The 23,153-nt window shown below is 36.8% G+C and overlaps 1 long non-coding RNA gene across 1 annotated transcript; it reads left to right on the forward strand.

The window, feature by feature from the left end:
- The first annotated feature begins 427 nt into the window (after window positions 1-427).
- Window positions 428-8,137, forward strand: LOC129928692 (uncharacterized). The gene is made up of 3 exons (XR_008780166.1): window positions 428-619; window positions 5,191-5,348; window positions 7,818-8,137. It is a non-coding gene; the product is annotated as an uncharacterized LOC129928692 (long non-coding RNA).
- The last annotated feature ends 15,016 nt before the right edge of the window (window positions 8,138-23,153 follow it).

The following is a 23,153-nucleotide window of genomic DNA, read 5'->3' on the forward strand; positions in this document are numbered from 1 at the left end:
GTGGCGGTCCTTGTACGGAACAGTGGCGGTTACAGTATTAGTATAGGAATATGAGACAAGCTCCCCTCAGTTAGCATTGCTCTCAGCCACTTGTAGCGAGTGGGGCCCAGGAACGGTGCGCTGTGTAGCCTACACGTCACGGTCCGGTCTGGCCCAGTCAATCGATATGGCCGTCTACCGTTGGGAGCCCTCAGACAGAACAGGGGTAAAGAGCCCCACGTCCAGGCCTGGTAGTTAGAAAAAAGCCTTTTTAACCACCAATGGGATAATGGCGCCTACAGGCGCCGACGCCCTTCTGGACAACTAGAGCGTGACCTCAATGTCGAAGGCGCCGACTAAAGTCGCCGATTTTGGGTTGTTTCGTTTACGCACGCACTGCTAGTTTTTAAATAAAAATTTATACCTTTACTAACTCTGACCTAGAAGAGCGATAGTGAAGCTATTTTTAGATGTTTATCTAGATCTATATCTCTACAGCATGGAGTTTTAAGATTTTTTGAAAATTATTTTTTTTTGCTAGCCTTTAAAATGGAACATATTTAGGCTTATGTGTAGGCTTTAATAGAATAAGATTCTAATGGGAATATTAATGTTTATATGGATATAAACAATGATTGGGGTAAGTAATTTACTTAATTTAGAATTTCAATTGAATTTTTTAGTTTTACTTTTGTAACTTTTAAGTTAGATCTCTAGGTCTCGACTACTAGATCTAGTCTAGATCTAGATCTAGATCTAAAATCTAATACTATTTACTAATAGTGTTATAGTCTACTTTAACTTTACTAAGTATTGACTTAGGACTAGGCTAGGACTACTCAGGGTCTAGACTAGATCTAGATCTAGACTAATCTAGAGTTTCTAGAATCTAGAGCCATGGCCATTTGTATAAATTTGTTGAATTTGTCTCATTTGACTATGATTTGACAAATTTGAGTTCAGAACGATTTTTTTTAGTAGTGAAAATGAATAAAAAAAATTGATGCTAGGCAGCTAGATTAGAATTCAGTATTGAATATGTTAGATCTAGTGAAAGTGAAACGGGAGATTGGAAGGCAACTAGATCTAGATCTAAATATGACGTGATATTTTAATGTTTTTGAGCTCTGCAGGCCTATTTATGACTTAAAACATGATGAAAGAATCAGTCACCAGTGACCCAGTGAATTATCATCATAATAATTAGATCTAATAATAATATCATTATAATCATTCAATGATGCTGAATGTGAACCCTAGGTCTATTGTATTTTTTTCTATTATAAAAAGAATGTTTTTGACTTTTTTGTTAGGTTTTATTAGATCTAATCTAATTAGTTTTTTCCTGTGAAATTAGTCATAAAATTGATTTTTTTAAATTCTGATACATCAGAGTTATAGTTATATATCCCTTCTCTAAGCCTGTCTTCGGTGATAGATAGTTTCTGACAACTGTTTAGTGGTGAAAGGGTTAATATAGACTAGATCTAAAATATAATAATATATAGATCTCTAGAGATAGATTAGATCTAGATCTATAGAAATCTATACTAAACTGACTAAATGGTATAATACTATTATAATGTGTATAAGTAGATCTACTGACTAGATGACTACATTGTCTAGATCTATAACTAGTTAGTAGTGTAACTATAATTTAATACTATAATAATTTAATAAAGTATAGACTCTATAAGTACTATATATAATATAAAAATATAGTATAAATAATATTAATGGACCTCATTCACCAATCGTAAATAAACACATTTAGCCACGGCATAATATTGTCATATTGATAAAACAATAAAAAATATGTATCACGTGACAGCCACTACGGATGGCATACTTTGTATAGTAATAGAGGATATAGATAATCACATGGCTAAATGTTTGTTTACAATTAGTGAATAAGGTCCATTAACTATATTATAATTTTATTTAGTATGAAAAAATATAGTATAAAATAGTAGTATTTTAATTAAGTATAGTCTAGTGACTATAGTGATGGTATAGTCAGACAAATAGTATAGACAGATACTCAGATAGTGTGAGATAGTCATACTATTTTAGTATTATAATTAAGTATAGTCTAGTGACTAGTCTATAGTGACTATACTCAGACTAATAGTATAGACAGATAGTGTGAGATAGTCATAGTATAATTCAAAATAGTTGTTAACATTGACATCCTCAAGGGTTTTGAGTCTTAGATAATTAAAATCTTTCGTGTCGAAGCGACAATAGAAATCATTTAACTCGTTGGCCAATGTTTTTTCGTCTCTTGTAGCAAGATTATTTTTAATTTTGACTTGTGCTCCTGCCATTTTGTTCATGATGCCCCACGCCTGTCTCATGCCACTTGTATTAATTGAGTCTTCCAGCTTGGTGCGGTAGTTTCTCCTTCCTTCCTCAAGAACGACGTTGAGATTTCGTTGAGCAATTTTCCTTGTCTGTCCATCGCCACTCATAAATGCTCTTTTCTTTTTTATTATTTCCCATTTTATTTTTGCAGTGACCCATGGTTTATTGTTGGGGTATATCTTGATGCTCTTAGTGCTGACACACATGTTTTCGCAGAATTTGATGTAATTTGTCACTGCGTCGACCCATTCTTCCAGATTGGAAGTGGTCTCTTTAAACAAATTCCAGTCAGTGCAGTCTAGACATCCCTGTAGTTTGAGAATATTGTCTTGAGTCCATTCTTGTACGTTTTTTTGAATGATTTTTCCTTCTTTAAGTTTTGTACGGTAAGTAGGCAGCAGTTGTATTGTTTTGTGGTCCGATGATCCTAGTGGTGGCTTTTCACGAGATGTGAATGCTCCTTTGATGTTACAATAACATAAGTCCAGAGTTCTGTGCTCTCTTGTCGGACATGAAATGTGTTGATAGAAGGTGGGTAGGTCACCCTTCAAGGTGCATTTATTAAAATCACCCAGTTTAACTACTGGTGCGTCAGGTGTCCTCGTTTAATGTTAGCAAAAAGGCCTTGGCTATGTTTTATCACGCTCACATCTGCAATATTTTAAGTTTCAATATCACTGCCTGGTATGGCAATCTGAGCATTAAAAATAGGAATAAACTTTATAGAATCCTAAATGCTGCTGGCAAAATCATTGGCAAAAAACAAACCCCATTTGGGCAGTTGTTTGAGACAAACATCTCTAAAAAAGCTAACAAGATTTTCGAAATAAAGAATCACCCTTTGTGTCAGGATTTTGTGATTTTACCATCACAAAAGAGATACAAGACACCGATAGCAAAGACAAACAGACACAAACACTCTTTTGTTCCCCTGGCAATCAAATCATTAAATAAGAACAATCTGGTATAAACTTTGTCACATGTAAATTATGAGTGAGTCTGGTGTGTATGTACACTTTGGTTTCTTATAGTTATAATGTTTTTTGTTTGGTGTAATGCACAAATTGTAAGACAAATTTCCTTATGGATAATAAAGATTATTATTATTATTATGATAATAATGACTATTGTGATTGTCTAGATCTATAGTAATATATTTTATATAAATAATAATAAATTATAATAGATCTTTTATAAACTAGATCTAGAGTAGTTTATGCTATTTGGACACCTATAGGCCAAAATTTGACTTTGTTTGACTTTGACAGCGCGTTATTTGACAATGGTTCGACATAGAAAAGAAATAAGTATCAAAATCTTCTTTAGTTTAAGTTTAAGGAGAATAAGGATGACTACTTATATTTGTACCCCTAACCTATGTTTGTTATTATATTTAAGGGCAACGAGGCCGTGTGTTTTCATTTAATGCAGACAAATTTGACCCACATTATTTTATTCCGGAGACCATTTAATTTATTTCAGACAGTCTCTATATTTAGGCATCAATAAACTCTGATTTTAATTCTATATTAACATTAACTAAATTTTTGTTTTTTGTTTATTAAATTAATTTAATAAATTTCTAATACAGATGATCTTTTGTAGTATAGTACAGGTTAGGATAGCCATTCTTGCCTAAATAGCTGAATCCTCTATATTCTCTCTCTATAAATCTATCTAGTAGGTCTAGATCTAGGCATTTAGCTACATTCAATGTACCAAGCTCACTACAAACATTTGCCCATTTATTCTCTATGAAAAAAACAAACAAACAAATATAATATATAAGATCATTAACATTGATGTCCAAAACTGGCTGTCTGAAATAAATTTTGGTAAAGAAAATCGTAATTTAATTCCAACACCCTATTATTTTTGTTGTATAAAATCAAACAACTTGGCTTATGAATCAAATAAAACAGCTCCAAAAAAACAGAATAAGTATTGCCGGGCTCATTAGCATAGACTTAGCAAACCAAAAAATATAGTCTTAACCCTAGGAAGAGGTAAAGTCCTCCGGGTAACATAGGGAAAAACAAAAACCTGATGTAGACATTTGAAATTCTTTTTTCTTACATAAAAAGACAACTAAATGGAAGGAAATTGGGTCAGAATCATTGGAAATGGACATGCTAGTTTCATATTAAATATCAAAATAAAGATTTAATGACCACACAAACAGCTAGTGTCCGAATTCATGTAATGTCCGGATTAAATAAACTACTCTCTATATAATTATATTAGATCTATATTACATTATTAGTATATATAGATTCTAGTTTCTAGATCTATCTCTCTATATATATATATTTATATCTCTAGATGTAGTATTTGTGGATGGCTGCCTGGTCGTGCGGTTTGTGCACTGGACTGTCGTTTGAATTTATCGAACCATGCCCACTCCCATCCACCGTCCTCCTGCTGGTGGTCTTCACGTCTGACCGAAACTATGATATCTAGATCTATATGGTGACTATGACTATGAGTAAACTAAGTGACAGTCTACTAGAGTCTAGATCTGAATCTAGATCAAGTATTACAGTTAGACTACGGTATTAGTGACAGTAAGAAAGCCAAAGTGCTGCCTGTAATCCTGTATTGTTGCATGATGTAGAATTTTAGTGCATCTAGAAATCCAGTCCATTCCTGTATGATTTATGTATATGATGATCAAGTCATGTATATGTATCACATATGATGTCAAGATGATGAGATTTATCACTACATCTAGATCTTATTTAACCTATTTAATACAAAATAGTTATTTTGAAAGAAATACTTAAGACATCGTAAAATATGAATAGAGCTAATATTTTTTTTTGTTTTAATATTGTCATTATTTTTCAGTCATTTTGCAGGAAACACTTTTCATCCATCCATCCCAATGGCACTACAGCCCATGGAGGGCTTTAGCTGGCTTCAACACATCCCTCCATTCAGATCTCTCCTTAGCCTTTTATCTCCGTCACTATCTGTGGGTCTTCATACAATTGATATATCTCATGGTTAGTACATGTCCTCCACCCTGTTTCATCTTGTATAGCACCATAGATTTAGAATTTTACGTTCCCAAGTATTTAGTATATTTTCGGTTGTCTTTGTCAGCATTCAGGTCTCACTTGCATACACTGCAGCTGGTCTTATGGTTTTGTATATTATTTTCTTGTTTTTTCATATTGTTTTGTTCTTAAGTAAATGGTGGGTGCTATAAAATGCCCTGTTGCCTCCTGATATTCTTTCCTTTATTTCTGTTTAGTAGGTCATTTTTTAAATCAATTGTACTTCCTAGATATTTGAATGCTTTGACATTTTCAAATTTGTGATTTATGATTTTAATATATGGTCCTATCTTTTTGATTGTCTCTTGTCATTGCGATGTACTTGGGTTTACTGTCATTGACCTCAAGTCCTGCTGGTCGAGATGCTTCTAGTTGTGTGAAAAAACTAGCAATGTCAGAGGTTTCTTTACCCAATAAGGCAATTCATCTGCATAAGCAAGGTATTGTAGAGGTTAGCTGTATATCGTCCCTGTTGGTTGTGGAAACATATTTTCTCTCCTGAAGTATTTAAAAAGTTAGTAATATTTCCCCTCAAGTTTATGTGTTTATTTCTTATAACTCTCCAGTGTCAAATTGAAAAGCATGCAAGTAAGTGAGTCACCTTGTCTTAATCCTCTTTTAATTTTAAATTCCAGTGAGTGTTCTCCTTCTATCATGACTTTACTTTTTGAGTTATTTAAAGTCATATATGTATAAGTCTTGTCAGTTTGTTAGGTATTCAAAAATTTTGTAGAGTGTCATATAGATATTTCCATTTGATACTGTCATAGGCCATTTTATAATCTAAATAGAGTTGGTGGATAGGTATGCTGTATTCAAGGCATTTTTCTATTATAAATCTTAGTGTGAAGATGTGATCAGTTGTGGATCTATCTGATCTGAAATCAGATTAGTAGTCACCTAAGATTTCTTCTGAGTATTTTCCAAGCCTCTTAGTTATAAGCCTAGACAGGATCTTATAAGTCACATTTAGTAGAGAGATTCCTCTGTAATTGCAGCACTTTAGCTTGGATCCTTTTTTGTGTATTGGGATTATAAGAGCTGTTTCCCATTCTCTTGGTATTACTTCTTCTTCCCAAATTCTGGATATTAGTCTGTGTATTTGGGAATCTAAGTCTTTTCCTCCATATTTAATTAGTTCTGCTGTAATTTGGTCCTCTCCTGGTGCTTTGTGATTCTTCGTGGTCCTAATTATTTCTGATGTTTCAATGAGTGTTGGTTCTCTAAGGGATCTGGTCCTCCAATGTGACAGTTCATATACTTCATTGTCCCCTCAAAGTATTCAGCCCATTCCACAATCAAAGAATTTAAATAATTCAACCGTTTTACTAGAAATAGTTTTACCTTTCAGCAAAGGAAAATGTCAAAATCTGTTTTCACTTGCTTGCCTGGAAAAATGGGAAAGTTTTGTTTGAAAAGATTTAGCATTCACATACATTTCATGTGCATTACCTCCGAAGAAAAAAAAAAGTTTGAGTCTTCCACTCTTCATTAGAAATATTAGTAGCAAAGTCATAGTCAATGTCCTTCAAGGAACATAACAATTTCTTCCTTTCTATTACTTACAGGTATAAATCCAATGACATTATCTGCCATTTTCTTTTTACAGCAAAACCTGTACCTAAGTTAATGCTTCCACCACTATAAAATATAGTATGTATATACTCCTTAGTTCTGAGAATGTCTTTCCACCTGGTTTCCTGTATGGCCTCAAGAGGTATCCTTTATTTCTTTAACACTTCAGTAAGTTGGGCTAGCGCACCTGCTCTATAAAGGCTTTGCATGTTGCATGTCCTTTTCCAGGCCGAGGCCATTTTCCTTTGAGATCTGTCCAGGTTTTCTTGTGAGTAGAAGCTTTCATAACAGTATTTGTTTTTTATATGACAAAGTAGTTAGGGCTGCCCCTTTCAGCTCTCTGGATAGCTGCCTTTATTTTCAGGTAAGGTGCCATAGCCTTTGTGGATCCTTCCACTAATTTCTCACAATTTATTGAATAAGAATTAGAAAAAGCTGAAAGGAAAGAGAGGGATAAACTAGAAACAGATATAGGGGAATAAGAGAAAGAGATGAAAGAGCAGCTCAACGAGCTCATCAAAAAGAATTAAAAGACTTAGAACTCAGACAAAAAGAAAGTGAGGAATGGATAGAACTAGCAAAAGTAGAAGCAGCCAAAGTAAACCTTAATATATCGACCCAACAAACATCTCCAAATTCCATAACTTTAACATCAAAGAGGAAACTCTTGAAAATTACTTGGATCAATTTGAACACATAGCTTCAACCTACACAGTGTTTAGTGAAGAAATGGCAAAAGAATAATTATTCTGTCTGGAGAATCCTCTCTCGATATTAATTGGAAAAAATATATATTTGTTTGGTTTTGTATATTGTAATAATTCTGATTCTCTCTAACAGGCCTTCTGTAAACACTGCTCAACAGAACACATCTAACTCAAGAACTTGACAACAAGAGTTCCAAAATAATGTGGTACTTTAATAACAAACTATCTCTCTATCTCATTCTGGACTTGTGACTGCTTCACTCAAGGATTCACTGTCCCTAGACCGACTTCACGGTAGACTGACAGTTTGGTCCCCAAAAATCACATGGGACATATTTTTGTGTAACATTCATACCAGTACTGTCCCTTGTACACCAACACAGTATGCTGAACTGTTTTACTGGCCTGGGTCACATTTGTCAGGTTATCACACACAGTTAACCCTATCGCATCTTTCAGAAATAACCATTTCTTCAACCAAGCCCAAACTTCTCGCTGGATGGCAGAGGATGAGCTGGGTTAAAACTTGGAACAACATCTAGATGACAGGATGGTTGATCGATTACCATATGAACAGGCAGGCATCCATCTGTATTTCTAGTACTCAATTCAATATAATATATCAAAAACTAACCCTATAGCACTATTTTTAGGCTATCTTTTAGATTCTGTAGAACAGAATGTTACATATTACACAGCACTATATCTAGGCTACAAAGCACATATTCCAAAGCACAATAATTGAACTCAAAAACATTTAATAAATGAGTTGCCTATCTCTTTAAATAAGTCTCAAGTGTCTCACATTAATGTGATCTCTAATAACACAGCAAAATCTAATCTGTTTGTTTTTTAACTATCACTCAAGGTGATGCTACATATGATGTCATCTGTATTTTGTTGATGTTGCTGTTCCTTTATCACTGCATCTCTTTGTGTCAATTTTCAGATTCATTTAGTTTTATTTTGTATACGATTGCTGATGCAGAGCTATAACGAGTATCACAAACTTTTTTGACTATTTTTATTAGAAGAGTCCACTTTCTTCTAGACACATTACATAAGCAGCAATGTTTTCATTAGCTTTTTCACGTTTGACATTAAGAACTCTAGCAATTGTTATTATTATTCATATTGTCTGATTTAGATCAATAATATGTCTAATCTGGGTCTGTCAAGTTTGTGTTGATCAGAAGATTGATTGTTTCTGTACACATAGTATTACTCTTATTAACAGACTTACAGATCTTGACATATGTTGGGAAGCATGGCCCAGAGGCTAAGTACGTTTGTGTTGGCTACCTATTAAGTGGGCTCGAGGTTCGACACCCAACTTGAGCAAAGCACCTAAAGGCATCACGGAAAACCTTCTCCCAGATACCCCCCCCCCCTCCACTGGTCCACAAATGAGATTGGAACATAGCGTTCTGAGCATGCTATAAGCATGAAAGTAGCGCTATATAAAAGCTATTAATTATTAATTATAATTGGAACATAGCGTTCTGAGCATGCTATAAGCATGAAAGTAGCGCTATATAAAAGCTATTAATTATTAATTATAATATGTATATTCCAAAGAACAATAATAAATAAATCTGTGTGTGTCTATGTGCTATGTAGCCTAGACTAGATATAGTGCTGTGTAAAATGTAATATAGCCTAAATTTTTTTTTATCAGAATCTAAAATATAGCCTCTAGAAATTGTGCTGTAGAGTTAGTTTTTGACAGAGTGTGAGTTAAATTGAATAAATAATTAGTTATAATTAAGTGACCATGTATTCTCTGACCCAGTTTCTTGAGTTAATAGCTTGCCTTATTTTTTTGTCAGTAATAAACATAAATAGACATAGGTTTACATGAGTTAACTTAAGTTTTCTTTTTGATTTCCTTCCTTCAAGTATCTGCACTATTCAAGACATTCAGAGAGGAAGCAGCAGCTCAAACTTCAACATTTTTGAGTCTTTCAATTTTGCTGTTGTCACGTTCTCCACTGTTGGCTATGGAGATGTTTCCTCTGACATTTGGCTGGGCTGACTCTTAATGATTCTAACCATTTCCCTGGCATTTGTTTTTATACCTAGCCAGGTAATCATACTCAAGTCTCATAATCTAGTCTAAGTATTTTTAGGATTAGTTCATAATCTAGCTAAGTATTTTTACAGTTATTTCATAATTTTGCTATGTTATTTTATAGTTCCCCTTTCAGACCTTGTGATCTATTGGGAAGATCATGTAAATGTCATCTGTTTCTGTAGCCCATAGTTAATGAGGGTGATATGTGGCCAGCATAATGACCTACCGATTTTACTTTTCCACAACTAATGTCAGGTACCCATTAGAACTGGATGGAATCATAAGTGCCATATGATCCCAAAATAAAAATCCCAGTCTTCACCAGGATTTGAACCCAGAACTTCCCCTGGTTCGGAAGCCACTCAGCCACCATGTCTCAATGTAATGTTATATAGTTGGGCATTATCAAATAAATAATCTTAATGTATTTCATAATCTTATTAATCAATCATATACATATTTCATTATGAAGTTAAGTTAATAATATTTTGTAATGTCTCTTAGTTATAACTTGTTCTTTACCTTACCTTTACCTATCCCTTAGTCTGTTGGACCGTTGGGGCACCAGGCAAGATTTGTCGACCGTCTTTCTCCATTCCTCCCTTTTTTTTGCCTTGTTCAGAACCTCTCTCAATGGCAGGCCTGTCCATTCTTTAATGTTGTCCTCCCATCGCTTTTTCTGTCTGCCTCTGCTTCTTTTCCCTGGCACTGTTCCCTGAAGAAAGGTCTTTGCGAGCCCCGTAGATCTTGTAATGTGGCCAAAGGTTTTAAGCTTTCTTTTTTTCACAATAGTAAGCAGGTCGTCATGAGCTCCGATCGCTACACACAACTATACACAAATAATCTAGAAAGGTACACATGGGCATGTATTGACTTGGCCATTTGACATTATAAATATTTATTTTCATCAGTATCTAAAACTAATCTTTGCCTTTAGATGTGGGATCTAGAGGCTAAGTACGCTTGAGATTGGCAGCACGGAAAACCTTCTCCCAGATAACTACCCCCTACTGGTCCACAAATGAGATTGAGCCAAAGCGCTCTGAGCATGCTATATGCATGAAAGTTGCACTATATAAAAGCAATAAATTAATTAATTAATTAGTTGAAAATTTTGATTTTAGTTATCAAAAAAAGTGTTTCTTTTAAAGTTTTTTTTTATGTTCCTTGAAAAATGAAGTTTATGTAGTAATCCAAACCTCCTCTTGGGTGGTGGGGATCCCAGAGTGCATAACATATGACCAGGGAACAATGTTATAAAAATTAGTTACAAACATACCTGGGAGCATGGGTGCTGAGTCGTAAAATGCTTGGCTTCCAAACTGAGGGATCTTGAGTTCAAATACAGGTGAAGACTGTGTTTTGAACTTCTGGAATCAAGGATGCCTTAGAGTCCACTAAACTCTAATGCCTACCTCATATGGGTTGCCTGAATCAGCAAGAGAAACCAATGACTTAGCAGAGTAATTCACTGATTGACTTGCACGACTAGATTGACATAAGAATTGCAAAGTAATTATCTTGTCTTTTGATGGAACATATATATATATATAAGCCCTTCGAAGTATCAAACGGGGTAAAACAAGGCTGTGTCCTATCACCTATTTTGTTCAGTATCATGTTCTCCGCTATGCTGACAGATGCATTCACAAATAGAGAAAACAACGGGATAAATATATCATACAGATTTGATGGTGGCCTATTCAACCCGAGGCGGCTTAAAGCAAAATCAAAAACAAATGCAGCAGTAATCAGAGACTTGCTATTTGCTGACGACTGTGCCCTAAATGCCTGCTCTGAAAACGATCTGCAGAGCATCGTCAGTGACTTCTCAAGAGCATGCTCAGACTTCGGCCTTACCATCAATACGAACAAGACTGAAGTCTTATATCTACCTGCTCCTGGGAAAGCCTACTTGGATCCAAGCATCACTATAAATGGACAGGATATAAACGCAGTGGACAAATTCACATATCTTGGCAGCACACTCTCCAGGAATGGAAAAATCGATAGTGAAATCGATCTGCGTATCGCCAAGGCCAGTGCATCCTATGGCAGACTGTCTAAAACTGTCTGGAACAGACGTGGCATCACCACAAACACAAAGCTAGGGGTCTATAGAGCTGTCATCCTCCCTACATTGCTCTATGCCTCAGAAACATGGACAGTGTACAGTAAACATGCAAAGAAACTGAACCACTTCCACATGACATGTCAGAAAAATACTAAATGTCAAATTGCAAGACAAAATACCAGATACAGAAGTTCTTCTAAGAGTGTGTCTGCAAAGCATCCACACAATCCTGATGCAGTCCCAGCTGCGATGGGCAGGTCACATCTACAGAATGGAAGACCACCGCATCCCTAAACGACTCTTGAATGGCCAACTAAGCGAAGGAAAGCGCTTGCAAGGTGGTCAAAGAAAGCGCTTCAGGGGCACCCTCAAAGCTTCTCTGAAGGTGTTCAGCATAGATCCAGGCACCTGGGAGACAGAGGCACATGACAGAGCATCATGGCGTCGCGCTGTGAAAACTGGCGCACAGGTTGCTAAGAAAAAAAGAACAACGCTGGCAGAAGAAAAACGCCAGAAAAGAAAAGCAAGGCAAACAACACTAGCTCCAGCTGGAATAACCTGCCCAGTGTGCGTCCGAATATTCCGGGCTCACATAGGTCTCACCAGCCACATGAGGAGGCATAAAACCCCAGTGCAAAGCCCTCAGCCCCCTGGATGACAAAGTGGTCATCATCGAACCACGATGGACGAACTATATGTTATATATATATTTATATATATATAATATGAGTGTTTCTCCAGTACTGGTGACAAAAAGTGTCACTTTAGGCCAAAAATTAAAGTGGAAGGTTTTGGTTTTATTTTAAGTGTATTCACTTCTTTACTCATTGTACTTTAAGAATTTATCAATAAAAAATGAATAGGAATACATACATTTCCTCAGCAGTGCTGGCAAAAGGGGGTATCCACCTAATTCTAATGGGTACCTGAAATAAGTTGGTCATTTTGCTGGCCACATGACACCCTTGTTAACCATTACCACAGAAACAGAAGAGCTTTATATCATCTCTCATAGATTGCAAGTACCTATCTCCTAAACTTCACTTTTGAGATCTGAGTTTAAAGCAATAAGAAACAGTTGTAATAAATATAGTTTGTTAAGATGTTGACCATTTGTCTATATTTCAAAAGAAATTGGACTGAAAACTTGATTAGTTGTAAAGAAAAAATTTAACCCAAGAAACTTAAAAATGTTTAATTCAGCTATCAGAATGCTTAACCTTATATATATCTTTTTTTTTTTCAAGAATAGAGATGTAATTCTGCTGTGTCCCCGTGAGTTGGAAACCAGTAAGCAAGTCTTCTAATAGAGGTCTGATAGAGTCATGTACATCAAGGGATCAGCACTAAAACTTTGATTCCATGAGTGGTACTCAGACATTGGTCTTTGAATGAAGCTTGCAATAATCTCCTGGTTAACTGAAAACACAGATTGCAGTCTCTCTTCGAAACTGAATGATGCATATATATATTGCATATATAAAGACTGTTTCTGGGGTTACTGGTTATTGCCCTGCTTGTTACAGTCCCTCATTGTGTTTATATAATTCACTAATTTCTCTTATAAAAATGTGGACCCTAGTGCTTCACATATGCTATATGTATGCATTGTTTATTGTTTCAGCATTTAGCGTCACGTTGAAACTGGCAACAAAAAAATAACTAAGAATTAAAGAAGCAAATTTGTTCAACCTATTACCCCACAATATTTTTCTTTCTCTCTTTCTTCCACTTCTATTGAACATGCCAAATATTAAAAAAAACAACTCTTTGGTGTTTAAAACAAGAAACACTGTTTTTGTGACTGTTCTAAAGCCTGAGCCGGATTATGTACATTAAATAAAAATAAAATTCATCAAGATTTTCTAGTTTGTATGAGACTTCATTGAGTTACTGAAATTTTTTCAATTTTATGCTCCAGACTAGTGGCAAGAGCACTAAATTATTTATGTAACTACACTTGAACCACTGAGACATGATCTGACACCATTCTCTCTTTTTACTTAGAAATATAATAAACACAATAGTGAATTAATAAAGGAAATTTCACAGAAGTTAATTCATCGCAGACAGAACCAATTACCACAAAATAACCAAGACTGTATGGCAGTGTAGAACAGCTAAAAAGTAAACAGCACATTTTTTTCTATGGGACAGGTTGTGGTGACTAAGTGGTAAAGCCTTTGGCTTTCAAACTGAGGGGTCTCAAGTTTGAATCTGAGTGATGACTGGGTTTTTAATTTCAGGATTTTAAGGGCGCTCCTGAGTCAACAAAACTGTAATGGGTACCTGGAAATAGTTGGGGAAATGTAAAGGCCATTGGTCATTGTGCTGGCCACATGATACCCTCATTAACTGTGGGCCACAGAAACAGATGACCTATACATCATCTGTCTTATAGATCACAAGGTCTAAATGAGGAAAAGTGGGCAGCTAAAGAGCTTAAGGCTCAGCAACAAAAATGTGGCTAGAAGAAGAATGAATTAAAGCTCTCAATTTATAAGGTTACATCCTGACAAGTTGATTTTATAAAGAAACAATGTTGTAATACAGAAATATAAGATCACAATATAGTTTCTCAATACATTGAGCCTCTAATAAGAAAGAAATGTAACAAGCAAAATTAAAAATAAACAAAGCTTATTAAATAGCTGCACATTTACAGGCACATATCTCAATACTGTTAGTTCTATTTCACTTTTCACATTCTTCTTCTTCTAGCCAGCTTTATTGCTGCTGAGCTGTGAGCTCTTTTGCAGACTTTGCCAAGGAAAAAAAGTGTGCTGTTGGTTATGTTGGGCTGTAGGGGAAGTAGTGTCTGCCTAAGGTGGATTAGGTGGATTAGGGAGGGGCATTCAAAGAGGATATGGTTTACGGTTTCAAAGGGGTGGGCGCAGTGTCTGCAAAGGGGGAGTTGTGTGGAGTTTATTTTGTTCAGGTGGTAATTTAATAGTGGTGTGTGTCCTGTTCTTAGTTGGAAGATTGTAGGTTGTTCTTTGCGGGGAGGAAGTTAATACTGTCCAGTTTGTTAGGCGTAGTCATTTCTCTGTACATGGCTCTGCCTGTGTTTCCTGATGCCCATTGGTTGAGCCACTCCTCTTTGTGATTGTTGACTAACATTGACCTTAGGGTGAGGTAGTTAACAGGTCTATCTGGTTGTTCCATAGATGAACCTGCCTTTGATAGCTTATCTGCCTTTTCATTTCCCATGATGCCAATGTGTCCAGGGATCCACTGTAGTGTGATATTGATATTTAATTTTGATATCATCTGGTGGATTATCACAATGAGTGTTGTCAACTCTCTTGGGCTGTTTGAGGTGCTGCTGTTAAGTGCTTGCAGAGTAGATTGGGAGTCTGTAAAGACAACAATATCTGATGGTGGTTGCACTCCTTCATATAATTTGTTTTCCACTGTCTGAAGTGCTATGGTAATTGCCTCAATTTTGGCTTGGAAGTTTGAGCAGTAATCGCCACAGGGTGCGCTTATCTCAAAGTGTTTATTTTTAGGGAAGACCAGGAAGGCACCAAGACCAGCATTGATGGTAGCTTTGAAAGCCAATCCGTCTGTATAAATATGGAAAGCTGTTTTTTGATAGCTTTCGATTGTTTCAAGCGTGCCTACTTTGAGCTCCAGTGGATTTGATTCTTTTGTTAAGGTGTTATTTAGTAAATGTGTTTTGATGGTTGGTTGTTTGTAGTTTAGTCCGGGTGTAATGTTTGAAAACCTGGTAATTTTTTCTCTGTTATTGGGTAGGTGGTGTTTTAGGGCTAGTTCGTCAGTAAGTTGGATCAGAGTCCTTTGCTTTTTTTTGGTTGTTTTTCCTATATTTCCTCCAACCTTCTGTATCTCTCAATAGCTTCTAATGCTGCTCTGTTGCGCCTTAACTTAAGAGGTTCAATATTGGAGTCTATTTCACAGGCTGCTGTGGGAGTAGTTCTCATATCTCCACTAATTAGCTGCAAGGCTTGGTTTTGGATTGTATCTAATGATGATTGATAGGTTTTGTTGGCAGCTACTTGTATGGAGAGACAGTTATCCATTACAGATCTGACATATCCAGTGTATAACTGTCTTAAGGTTTTCTTTTCAGCTCCCCAGGATGTTCCTGCTAGGTGTTTTATTATGTTTAATCTTTGTGATGCCTTTTCTTTTAAATCTGACATAAAGTGTTTTAGAGACAGTCTTTGGTCTAGTTTTACACCAAGATATGTTGCATTTTCTTCTTTATTTATTAGCTGAGAGTCTATTTTTAGGATGTAGTTTCTTTTTGCTGTTTTGTTGCTGTGGCTAAAGATTGAATAAACTGACTTTTCTTTGTTTATTTCCATTTTCCATAATTTTGAATATGTGGAGATAGTTGTGAGGGCTCTATTTAGTTTGGATCTAGTCAGCACTGGATATTTCTCTGTAGTCCAAATTAAAAGGTCAGAAAGAGAGTGCAGCTAAGGGCTGAACCTTGTGGTAGTCCTTCTTCCAAACTTTTTTTACTAGAGATGGCACCTTCGAATCGGGTTTGAATGGTTCTGTTTTTTAAGAATGCCCTGATCCAGCTGTACATTTTTCCATGGATGCCCATTTTTTTCATCTTCAAAAATAGACCTTTTCTCCACACTCTATCATAGGCTTGCTGCAAATCTATAAATACTGCTGTAGTGTGCTTGTTTTCATGAAACCCTTCTACTGTGTCCTGGATAAAACGAAAGAGGTGATCTTCTGTTCTACTTGCTTTCCTGAAGCCAGCTTGTGCATTGTGGAGTGAGCAAGTACTTTCTAGCCACCAATAAAGTCGGTTATTGATCATTTTTTCTGCCGTTTTGCCAATGTTGGATGTTAGAGATATTGGTCTATAACTTTTTGAGTCTCCAGGTGGTTTATTTTTCTTTAAAATGGGTATTATGTTTGCAGTTCTCCATTCCTGTGGTATGTCTCCAGTTTTCCATGTATGGTTGATAAAGTTAAGTATACAGTTTTGGGCCTGTGGTCCTAGTCCCCGAATCATTTCATTTGTTATTTTATCGGGTCCAGGGGATTTTCTTGACTTGAGGCTTGAGGGCAGTATTGAGCTCATGTAGAGTGAAGGGAGTGTCAAAGATCTGACAGTTGACTGTTGGAGCTTTTTCTTCTTTCTTTAAGATATTACTAAAGGCCTGGTCCAGTTGTTTTCTTGGCTTTGACTTGTTAATGCTGGCAAAATATTTATTGAAGGTTTCAGCCTTTTTAAGGTTTTCTGTTATTATGTCGTCAGTGCCTTTTATAGGTTGGGGGTTTGTTATTTGTTTCTTTCCTGCTAACCGGTGCAGAAGGGTCCAGGCCTTTTGACCATCCTTGTTCGCATGTTGTGATCCACTTTTTCTTTTTTTCTGTTTTAATTTTGTATCTTATAAGCCCTGTCAATTTGTTGTAGGTTGTCTTGTTCTCTCTAGTAGGTTTTTTTTCTATAGTCTTCCTGGCCATGTTTCTTTCTTTTACTAATTTATCTAATTCAGGTGTCCAAAAAGGTTTGTATTTCTTAACTTGGCCTCGAGGGATGTGTTTTTTTGCTGCTTGTAAGATGTTGGAGACTATAGTTGTGTAGGTTGATTTGACGTCTGTGTCAATTATGCTTGATAGTCTTGTGTCTGTTTCTTGTGAAAAAGCTGCCCAGTTAGCTTTTTTATAGTCCCATCTAGTTGTTTTGTTGGATTGGTATCTACCTGGCGTTCCAATATTGAGGAGTATAGGCCTGTGGTCACTACCTATGTCTTCAAGTACTTTTATTTTAGAAGAGTCTGTAATGTCTGTAGAGATAAAAGTTAGGTCAGGTCTGCTAGTTGTGTTGTGTGCTCTGTGGAGGAAAGTTGGAGGTGAAGTTTTGTTTTGCAGAAGTTGTAGGTTAGAGGCATTTGTTACATCCTATATTTCTTTGCCACGCTTGTTGTAGTGTGGATAGCCTAGGGAAGGTGTGTGTGCATTGACGTCGCCAGCTATTATTGTCCTTGTGTAGTGTGGTAGTTGTATGTCTATTTCTGCTGTTGATGATGGTGGGCAATAGTAGTTTTTGATGGTGTACTTTGTTCCTCCTCTCCATAGAAGTATTTCCTGCATGTCGATATCTGTAGTGTTCTGTATTTGTTTTACTGTGGCTTGTGTGTCGTTTCTTATGAGGGTCATAATTCCCTGGCATTTGGTGCAAAGGCATCTGTACTGTGTGTAGCCTGTGATGTTTATTTTTTTCTTGGGCAGTAGTGTTTCTTGCAATAGCGCTATGTGTATATCATGCTTCTTGAGTATGTGTTGGAGTTCTGTTGTCTTGTTTTGTAGGCCTAAGATGTTGAGTTGCAAAAGGTTTAGGTGTTTGCTGCTAGTCTGTTTTTTATTTCCAGTAGCTGACTTATCACAGGCACACGCTAGTCATCAACATTTAGTTTGTTCTATTCTGCTAGACATAGACCACTGTCTTTTAGGTCTTGTTGCTTAGTTTAGCTTGAATTTTCCATTGTCCTCACTCTAAGTCTCTCTTGTTTTTTCCTTCTGTCCCTCTTTCTTTCACTATTCTTGTCTAGGTCAGTTTATTGTTCTCATTCTAAGTATGCAAGTAACATAAAAAAAGTTTAAAAAAAAAAAAGACAATTCCTCCTTTATGAAGCTGACAACTTTTTGTAAGAATGATTACTTTGCTCTTAACTCTTAATAACTAATTCTTCTTCTTCTTCTTCATCGTTCTCATTGTTATGTTGGAGTGTTCATATGACTAGACCAATACATGAGATGAACTGCGCAGTGGTTTCCAAATCAGGGAGCTCTCCATATAGTTTTCTTTCTATTGGGGTGATTTGGGGCCAATGTCTTATATGGGCCTCTTGGTAAAGAGAGCAGTTTTGGAGGACGTGGTCGGCATTCTCTGGTGATACTCCACATGGGCAGATTTCACTGGCTCCAATTTTGAGCTTCCGGTGCATGTGTTGTCGCATTCTGTTGTGTCCGGTCCTGAGAAAGATTAGACGTTGGTCTTGTCGGGATAGCTTATAGTAAGCTTCATCTTTCTTGTGATTTGGATGAGAGCTCATCCATTTCTCATTTATTTTGTTTACAATTCATTTCTTCATTTCTTCTGGATAAAGTGCAGAGTTTATTTGAGAGTTAGTTCTCCCACTCTTGGCGAGTGTGTCAGCCTTCTCATTTCCTTCTAGTTGTATATGGGCTGGTATCCATTGAATAACAGTTTTTTTGCTGTTGTTGTTGAGCTTTGTAAGTGCTGTTCTGAGGTTTTTAATATAAGAGGAATCAGAGTTTTGCAAGCTTTGGAGGGTTGTTTTTGCATCGGTTAGCAAGACAATCTGACTGTGAGGGGAACTTGGATGATTTGCTAGCATGGTAGCAGCTAGTGCTTCCCTTTCTGCTCTGTGACTGTCAGAGCGCTTTCCAGTTGCAATGGAATTTTCTAGTTTTCCTCCATCTGGCCATTCGATAAGTATTCCAGCTCCTCCATTTGTGGTGGCTTTATGGGATGAGCCATCCGTGTAAACTCTGATCCACTGATTGCTAGGGTAATTGGTATGTAGAAAACAGTTCTTTATTTCCTCTGTTGGTCTGTAATCAGATTTTCTTTTTATGTTTTCAATATGGTCCCTTATAGTAGGAAGAGGGCTTTCGTCCCAGGGTGGAGATTCATTATAGTGTATCCAGGATTCCAGAGTAATTTTTTCAAGTTGGTGTTTCTTTTTTAGGTTTAGAGATTCCTGTATGAAATTGTTCCTTTTGAGACGTTTTTTTGTGCCAGTTTTATGTATTTTTGTTCTGAGTGGGTGCCTCTCCAAGGTTTCCAGTTTAATGAATTGGGAAAGGATTTTTATTTCTCTTCTTTCATCCAGAGAGATCAGGGCAGCGGTTTCCTCCATAGCTCTTATGGGTGTTGTTTTGATTGCTCCTGTCATTATCCTTTGACCAATATTTTGAACCTTGTCTATTTTTCTTAGGTTGGTTTGGGCTGCTGAGCCCCATGCTGTGGCACCATATTCTAGTACATGTCTTACATAACTGGTATAAGTCTTTTTCAGGATGTTGTGATTAGCTCCCCAATCTGTGCCAGCTAATTTTTTCAAGAGGGATAGTCTCCGGATGCCTTTACTCTGTGTTTTATCTATTTGGTTTTTCCAGGTTAGTCTCGGGTCATAGGTGACTGCAAGATATGTAGGGCTGTCATTTTTTTCTAAAGCTTCCTTATCTAATGTTAATTTTATTGTTTGTTGTTTTGTTGACAGTGAGAATATGGTATATGTTGTCTTTTTTGTGTTAATGGACATGCCCCAGTCTTTGGACCAATTATTGAGTTTATCGAGAGCATCCTGTAATCGAAATTTCGATGTTCCTACATATTCTTCTGTGCTAATTAAGGCAAGGTCATCTGCATACATGCTGCTTTTAACTTTTCTTGGTAGGTTTTGATTTAGATCGTTTATGAATATTAGGAACAGTGTTGGGGATAGGACTCCTCCTTGGGGGACGCCATTTTTTATACCCACTGTGTGGCTTCTTTGTCCTTGCATGCAAACTAAGACTTTTCTATTATTTAGATATTCCTTTATCCAGTTGTACATTCTGTGGGATATGTGATGCTGGATTAGCTTGAGCAAGAGACCTTGTTCCCAGACTTTGTCAAATGCTTTTTCTAAGTCAACCCACACAATTGTTGTTGGTTTCTTTTCTTGAAAGCCGTCTTCTATTTCTTGTGTGATGAAGGCGATTTGATCTTCTGTTGATCTGCCTTTTCTAAAGCCAGCCTGGGCTTCAGTGAGTAGGTTATTTGACTCAAGGATCCATGTCAGCCTTCTATTTATCACTCTTTCCATCAGTTTGCAAGTACAGCTAGTGAGGCTGATGGGACAGTAGCTATCCAGTTTATTTCTTGGTTTGCCGTGCTTTAGTATAGGTATCATAATGGCTTTTTTCCAGATGTTTGGAATTCTGCCAGATTTCCAGCTAGCATTGAATATTTGTAGCAGTTTTCTTTTGGCTTGAGGACCCAAGTTAAGAAGCATGTCATTAGATATTTTGTCTGGGCTCGGGGCTTGTTTTGGTTTGAGGACTTTTAGGGATTCATCTAGTTCCTTCATTTTAAGATTAGTGGTCATTCCCAAGGAGTAAGCTGGATTGTTTTCTTTAATTTTATCTTGTATTTCTGAGCTTACATCTTTATTTCTACTTTCATTAATTTGTATTTGTCCTACGCTTTGGAAAAACTTAATGAATTCATTTGCTGCTTCTTGGCCTTTCAGGGGTTTGTTGTCCTTTTCTTTTACTATAGGAGTTGTTCTGTTTTCTTCCTGGTTGAGACATTTGGCTATACGCCAGAGTTTGTGGCCGTCTCTATCTACGTTTAGTTGTTCTGTTTTTTCATGCCAACTTTTCCTCATGGCGGAAAGGTAATTTTTCCTGAAAACTGCGTTAGCTGCTTTTAGATTTATGTTATTTTCTATACAAGGGTTATTTTCTACTGTGTTTCTGGCTTCAATAGTGTCATTGTGGAGTTGTTGAAGGTGATCAGACCAGTTGGGGATATAATCTTTTCTTGCTCCTCTGGGAATTGATTCCTTAGCTGCTAGGAGGATTGCTTTGGAGAAAGCTAAGAATGACTTATTAACCTGATTTGATTTGCAGTTTATTGAAGTTGTGTATAGGTCTGTGAGCTTTGAGAATAGGTGCCAGTTGGCTTTTTTGTAGTTCCATCTGGTGATGGTGGAGTTTTCTGATATTTTGAAGAAGGTATCGATACTGATCAATATGGGTCTGTGGTCACTGGTGGCTAGCTGGTCTGCAACTTCTCTTGTGCACTTTTTGGATAAGTTGTCAGTTGCAAAGGCTAGATCTGGAGTGGTTGATGTTAGCCAGGCTCTTGAGAAAAAGGTTGGTTTATCCTCAGGTTTATTAAGCAAGATAAGTCTGTTCTCTGCTTGCCATTCTTCAATTTCTTCTCCCCTGGCATTTAGGTCTGGGTATCCCCAGCTCTGAGAGTGACTATTCATATCTCCTAAGATTAGACAGTCTTCTTGGTCAGGTATTTGTATGTGGTCAATCTCTATTTCCTTGTCTGGTGGAAAGTAGCAGTTAAATAGATTAATATTTCTATCTGGGAGAATTAGCTTAGTTCCCATTATTTCTGATTCTGAGGAGTTGGGCATAGTTATGTCTGTGGTAGGGATGTCATTTTTAATGAGGGTTTGGATTCCTCCTTTGGGTCTGATTTCTCTATCTTGTCTGATGCAGGTGTAGCCTCTAATGGAGAAACGAAGATTACTGTTCAAATGAGTTTCTTGGATGCAAGCTACATCAATTTCTTTCTCATGCAGAAATATTTTTAGAGCTTCTTTTTTCTTTTGGATGCCCTCTGCGTTCCATTGTAAGATTTTTAGACTTTTGGTCTTGGAGTGTTGGCCAGTAGTATTTACTTTCTTGTCCCTGCTCCTTCGAGGCGGAGAGCCCGGCCCCCTACCTGCGCAGCGGGATTCCACAGGCAGAACGCCACATCTATTAGAATGGTTACTGAACTCCAACATAGATGAGGTTGCGTGTCAATGTGTTATGCGCCAGGAGGCCCATTGACTCCGACTTCAGCCTGCTTTTTTTTCTGGGTGTGCTCCCATAGCCTTTGATCATCCAAGATCATCTGCAAGGCAGCAGGTGTTTATTTTCGGAGTTTTCTCTCCTAGATGAACTGCTATCCCTAGCTAACGAGTTTCAGCTACCCGGGTTTAGAGTTAGAGCGCCCTATACTCGCTTTTTGCAATCATTTCCATGGATTTCTGAGATGTTTTTAGTAAATATTCTAACCACTGGAATACTTCATCTCATCCTCCATGACTGCAAACCAGTTGGTCCGCGGCTGTTTATTTGCTATTCACAGCTAACCCTTATATCTAAGGGTCTTTCCTCTATCCGCCACCTGGGGACGCGCTTGGTAGAAGGTGGTAACTCCCCCAAGTTAATAACTAATGAGTTTTGGGGCTAGTGTCTTGATTGGGCCTCTTGATAAAGTATGCAGTTTTGAAGGACATGATCAGCATTCTCTGGTGATACTCCACATGGGCAGATTTTGATAGTTCCAATTTTTTGCTTCTGAAACATATGTTGTCTCATTCTGTTGTGTCTGATTCTGAGGTGAAAGACTAGACGTTGATATTTTTGGAATAGGCATTGTCTTTCTTGTGACTCAGATGAGTCTATTTCTTGTTTATTCTATTCACTCTGACCTAAACAAATCCTGGTTAAGCCCAAGTATTAATCTAGAGTGTATAAAATTCTAGCTTGATGATGCAGATCCAGACATGGCAACATTAAAAGAC

This window comes from Biomphalaria glabrata, chromosome 10 (genome assembly GCF_947242115.1).
Source record: "Biomphalaria glabrata chromosome 10, xgBioGlab47.1, whole genome shotgun sequence".
NCBI classification, from domain to species: Eukaryota; Metazoa; Mollusca; class Gastropoda; family Planorbidae; genus Biomphalaria; species Biomphalaria glabrata.